General features: G+C 40.1%; 1 pseudogene; it reads right to left on the bottom strand.

Moving 5' to 3' along the window:
• Positions 1 to 967: 967 nt before the first annotated feature.
• Positions 968 to 1,061, bottom strand: LOC130037081 (uncharacterized; annotated as a pseudogene).
• Positions 1,062 to 6,602: the final 5,541 nt, after the last annotated feature.

Raw genomic sequence — 6,602 nt, 5'->3', positions numbered from 1 at the left:
GAATTCTTTCTCTTTGTTTTTTTGAGAGGCTTCTCATGGTTTATTGATCTTATTTATTTTCTCAAAGAACCAGCTTTTGCTTTTATTGGTCTTTTGGATTGTATTTTGGGATTGTAGCTCATTGATGTCTGGTACAAGTTTTATTATTTCCTTCCTCCAGCCTATTTTGGACTACTTTTGTTGGTCATTTTACAAAATCTTGACCTCTAATTTATTCATGTAGGCCCTTTCTTTCTTCCTAATGAATTCTGGCAGATCTATAATCTTTCCTCTTAACACTGCTTTTGCTGTGTCCCACAAGTTATGGTAGCTCGTGTCCTCATTCTCATTTGTTTCTGGAAATTTTTTATTTCCTCTTTGATTTCTTCTCTAAGCCAATGGTTGTTCATTACTCCCCTTAAAGAAAATATTTCCTTGCTGAGCTTCAGTCTGTTTGATCTATGGAGAAGTGTCAAAGAAGTGTTGAAATCTCCTCTAGTATTGTGTTGCTATCAATGTTTTTCTATAAGTCAATTAGAAGTTGTTTTTAAGTATTTTCCTGGTCTGTCATTAGGATCATATACATTGAGGAGGGTGAGTTCTTTCTGATGTACATATCCCATGATCATTAAGAAATGACCTTCACTGTCTCTGATAATCTTTAGCCTGAAGTCCATGTGGTCTGATACTAGTATCGCCACTCCAGCTTTGTGGAGGTGATATTTTCTTGAAAACTTGTTTCCCAGACTTTTACTTTTAGCCCATGGGTTCTTTGATTGTTCAGACGTGTTTCTTGCAGGCAGCAGAATGAATGTTGGTTTCAGTTTTCTAATTCATCTTCCCATTCTGTGCCTCTGAATTGGCACATTTAGTCCATTGACATTGAGAGAGATTGTTGTGGTGTGGATTTGTGCTCTCTTTATGTAGAATTTTTGTACTTGTGGGGATTGTCTTAGCTTAAAGTAGACCTGTTCATTCTTCTTGCAACAAAAATATGGAATGCTTTACAAGTTTGCATATCATCTCTGTGCAAGGACCATGCTCATCATTTTATCATTTCAATTTTAGTATATGTGTTAAACTTAGTAGGAGTTAATTTTTCCATATTTTTCTCTTCTTATTACTTTGAGTGTTGTCCTTCCTCACTCCTATGGCAGACAATGATTCCTAATCAAGGAATGTATTTCAAAGCAGCATGAATAAATAGATTTAGAAATTTAATGTCCCAGAAAGAAAAATATGGTTTTTACCATATTATCTTTTACCATACCCTAGGCATCAGTTTTACAAAATAATTCTTTTGGAAGATGGTATATGAGGTTGTTTAATGTCGTTCCCTGAAACCTTAATTAAGACCATTAAACTAGAGCCTTTTGCTGTTTTCACCTCAGTCCCGTGTACTTCTCCAGGAAAAGGTGGATGGTGTTGTCTGCACTTTGACCACCTTGAATGTATGTAGGATTTTTCTCCTGAAGGATGAGGTGAGAAGCATATTGATGATTTCATTCCACCTTATTACAAGTTCAACTTGAACGGAAGGTGAGACTCATGTGGCTCCTATAAAGGACAGAACAAAGGGTCTCAGTGAAGTTTAATGGCCAACTCACATTAACAACATAGATGACTCATAGTAACCTGTGTGCATCTTTGTGTATAGTGAGTTTCATATCTACTGATAGAGATTCTCAGTCATGACACATGGGCAAAACGGATCTGTAATCAAAATCTAGTTCTCTGAGCAGAGTGGGGTCTCTGACGTGATTTAACAAGTTTGTAGTAATTTATTACTAAGCACATAAGTATTTTCAATGATGCGTACTTTTCGATCTAAAATTAATTCCAAATATGTCTAAAACAACAGTCTCCTGACCTCGCACCTGGCTTTCCTCACTGGGGCCCCTTGGAGATGGCGGGGTGAGATTCCCTCACCGCCCTGAGCATAGACCCGGCAGCTGAAGACCTCTGCAACCAGCCATAGGTACGCTTAAGACCACTCTTCCCAAGCTTGAAGGAGCCTCATGCATGAAGGAACTGGAAGAGGAACCCAAATGTGCGGGACCGGGGGATGAGATCTCCATGGCTGCTCAGATCAAGACTGTGCCCCCTCCTTCCAGATCCTCCATCTTCTAGTAATTAAGTGTTAAAACCACGATCTACCCCTGGATCCATGTAATGCCATCAATAGCCAACATCCAGAGACTGGATCTTATTTAGAAGAGAGTAACTCTGATTGTCCAGTTCTCACTCTCAGAGAACCTGGTAGGCTTCTGCGAGTATCTTGCCCGCATGGCGGAGTCTTTGTTTCTGGTCACTGTTTCTTTTGAGGTACAGAAGCTGCTTAATTTAAGATAGTTCCCTTTGTTTATCTGTGTTCCCAGTTGCTTGGCAAGTTGCATGTTATATTTGAAGATACCTTTAGCTTCAATGTCGTGGAGGGATTTGCCGACCTTGTCATCACTGTACCTGAGGGATTCTGGTGTGATGTTGATGACTTTGACCTATTTTTATCTGACTTTTGTGCATGGTGTTAGGTAGAGGTTTGAGCCATTTTTTTTTTTTTTGCATATAGCTGTCCAGTTTTTTCTGCACCGTTTGTTTAGAAGGACTCTCTTGAACCACTTCACATTTCTTGCTCCCTTATCAAAGATTAGATGATTATATATTTGAGGGTGTGTGTCAGTATATTCAATCCTTTTCCATTGGTCTGCAGCTGAGCCTTTGTTTCAGTCCCATGCTGTTCTCATTATTATCGTTTGTAGTAGAGTTTGAGGTTGGGGAAGGTGATGCCTCCATCGTCTTTTCCCCAAGAATTGCTTTAGCTATTCGTGTGCGTTTGTTGTTCCATGTGAATTTCAGGAGTGCTTGATCAATTTCTATGAAGAATGTCATGGGTATCTTTATAGGGATCAAGTTGAATTTTTACAATGCTTCTTGGAGAATTGCCATTTTGACAATGTTAATTCTCCCATTCCATAAGCAGGAGATATGTTTCCGTTTCCTCGTGTCATTTTTTAATTTCTTATTGTATAGGTCCTTTACCTCCTTAGTTAAGCTGATTCCAAGCTTCTTGATTTTCTGAGGCACGATTGTGAGTGGGATTGCTTTTTCATGTCACTTTCTTCTCTCTCATTATTTGCATATAAATAAGCCATAGACTTTTGGGTATTGAGTTTATAGCCTGCAATTTTACTATAAAAGTCTATTGCCTCTAGGAGTTTTTTCGTAGAGATTTTAGTATTCTCTAAATATAGTATGATATCTTCTGTGAATAGTGAGAGATTATTTCTACCTTTCATACATGAAAAACCCTAAATATCTTTTTCTTATCTATTTTCTATTCCAAGTACTTCCAGTACTACATTGAACAGAAGTGCCAAAATGAATTTTTACTTAGCACATTCTGTCTGTAAATTTCTATGCTAAGAACAGTGGAAGAAACAGTGATATCTTAGTAATTTACAAGTAAATTATGAAGACAGATAATTTAAAAGAATTTCTTTGTATAAATTTCCAAAATGTTTAGCTTTTATTAAATATATTAAGAATAAATCATAGGTCTTGATTATACCATGAAGATTATTTTCCTGTTAGAAGTTACCCTTCTAAAATGCAAGAAAGAGACACATTTTGAAAATGTTGATTATTCGTTCATTCATTCAATGAATGTTTGTAGTCTGGTTGTGCAGTGCCTGCAGAAAGTCAACCTGTACCCTCAGGTGAGTGAATCAACAGTCTGATGGTGTCTTCATGCTTCCCGATAACCTCAAATGGCCACTGTGCCTCTGGCTGGCTCCCAACAACTCAGGACTACATTTCCCGAGAAATTAAACTCCCGAAAGATATGTGGGAGCCATGTTAACAAACCACCCCAGGCTCAGCTATACAAGCTAATGGATTGGTCTTGTTTCAGAGACCCATAGACAAATCTGGAAGATATCAACAGTCACAGTTAACCTTGGAACTGCAAAAGGCTGAAGACACTAGGGTAAATCGGAGGGAGGCAGGTTAGTTTGGTGCCCACCCAACCAGAACCCAGTGCAGCCACTTTCTCCCACAATACAAAATCGCCACCATGCCCTCCTCTGGTTTCCACCGTCTCAGGATGGCTCTCACTGAAACATAACAGCTGAAAATTCGGATATGTGTGTTTTGTGACTGAAATCTCCAGGCTTTCTCTGGGCAGGATGGGCATCCTACACTCACTGCCCTGTACTTATGGAAGCCTCAGCAGTCATTTCCATACCTCAAAGCTACTTCAACCTTACCTTCCTGATAAAAATGCTCAATTCCTTGAACAAAGATGATGACCTCTTAGTACCTGTATGAGACCCTTAATGCACAAAATAAAAAGGAGACAAAGAGAAAGAATCAAAGATCCTGCCATAGAGACAGGCTGGGGGTGGGGGTAGTTTGTTGGGGGATGGTTTTAGGGAACCAGGAATATTGGTTTTGGGAAATGTACACTAGAGGAATCATGGAAGTTGGATCGTTGTATGACTGGAAGCAAATTATGAATAGATTCGTTATGGTCTATATCACAGATATTCAATAAAACATTAAAAATACTGATGGAACTTTAAAACCCAGCATAACTATTTTTGTGTTCTCTGTAGGAAAAAAAATGTTACTCACCTGTGTGCCAATAGCTTGTAGAAAGCTAAACCCAAAGATATATCAATGACTGTCTTTGGCATGAATACTGTAATTGCAGCTATGTTATGTTTTAGAATCAGTTCGTGGACAAGACGCCAAGAGGAGCAGTGGCAAAGTGCATCAATGTTGAATGGATAATGTTTCAGGAGCTTGCAAGGGAGATGGGAAGCTTTGGCATGAGAAAAGGGAAGAAACAGAAGAGTGAAGTACTAATAAGTATCATGAGAAAAATGCAAGGGAGAATATTTCCTGGCAAGTGTCACACTCTGTTGAGCTTTTCGTGAGGATAAGTATTAGAAAGTATCTTTCCCATTTAGTGGTAAAAAGGTTACTTTGATGGGTATATTTAAAATTTACTTTATCGATTAGAATCACTAAGAGATACACAGTTACAAAGTTGCTCATAAGTGAGTTTCAGTCATCTAATGTTCTAGAACCTTTCCAGTATATTGGGGCATTTTTGAAGGAATATCCCTGGTGCGAGGACTAGGGCATCTGAATCTTAACTCATTTCACCAAATATATGATCTGTACTCACATGTTTACACTGTCTCCCCTGCTCTTTGATTTATGTTTTCATGCAATATTTCCTTGTGAACCTCACTTCAAGTGAGGCTCCCTATTTAAGACAAGTACATGTTTCTGGGACATTACATATTTTTTGGTTGCTGGGAGAGTCTCTAAAGCAATGCTCAGGAGGTGTGGGGGCCCTACAGACAATTCTCAGAAAACGTGGCCATGGTGCTTGGGGTCCTCCTATGCTATACAGCCTTTGATACTCTGGCAATCAGGTGGTGCTGGGAGTCAAATTGAGTGCATGTGACACAAGTTCCATAAGCACTACACTATCTCCTGCAGCCCTGGGTATTAGATTTATGTCAGCATTCTGAGGTCCTCCCTTTTGTCAGAAAGCAGAGACTTGTGCAGGAGAAAGTGGAAGAGACTTTAGGGTTTAGCTAGGTTCACTGAGTAGCTGGTGATACCATTAAGATTGGAACATAAAGTAAAAATAAAACAAGAACCCCATGCCTTTTCCCGCTGAACTCGACACCCTCCACAGGGGGACACCTGCGGGGAACACCTGCAGCAGCTCCTTGGGACTGTCCATCACCAAATCAGCGCCTCCCCTCCAGGTGGGTAGGGGGAGCACAAGCCAGGTTCACCACTCCTCACCCCCAGCTCCCCGCATTTTCCTGCAGAACTGGACACCCTCCAGAAGGGGACACTTGAGGCAGCTCCATGGGATTTTCCATCCCTCCTCCTACATTCCAGGAACCTGGGTGGGAGTGACCCTGGGATGGGCCAGGGGCGTGGCCACCATATAGGGGGTGTGTCCTCCCAGAAGTGGGCGTGGCCTTCTCCTGGGTGGCCAGCCGCAGTTATATTTCCCAATCTGGGCACTCAGGACTTTCATCTCTCACTTTGTCGCCTAATACCGACTAAAAATGTCTGACCACCTCTACTAGAATACAACAACATTCCACTCGCCTACTCCATTTCTAAGAAAAGACCTGTATGAAATGTGAAGTACAAGCTCAAAACTAAAAAGTACCTCCTCCAAAGCGCAAATCTCCACCACAAGGAGAATATGAAGAAAAGAAAAATTCTCAATCGAGGTTGTCCACAATTGCGCTCTCATTGATAAAGAATTCCAGGATAAAATGCAGAGGGTGTTCAAGGATCTACTCAAAGAATCAATGGAAGAGATATCCAATGACTAAAATAAGAAATGAAAGAAACAATAGAACAGAGAGTCAAGAAAATACAGGAAGAAAAGAGAACAGAATTTTAAAAAGCTACAAAAAGAAGAGTCACAAATAAAGGATTCAGTGGATGAAATTAAAAAGTTAGTAAGTGCCCTTAGCAATAGGATAAGTGCAGCTGAAGAGAGGATCAGCGAGCTTGAAGATGAGCAACAGAACTCCCACTGGGAAGAACAAGCAATAGGAAAAGACATCAAAATGGCTCTA

The sequence above is a fragment of the Sorex fumeus genome, unplaced genomic scaffold (assembly GCF_029834395.1).
Source record: "Sorex fumeus unplaced genomic scaffold, SorFum_2.1 ptg000070l, whole genome shotgun sequence".
Lineage (NCBI taxonomy): Eukaryota > Metazoa > Chordata > Mammalia > Eulipotyphla > Soricidae > Sorex > Sorex fumeus.
This window is presented reverse-complemented; position numbering and strand designations above follow the sequence as displayed.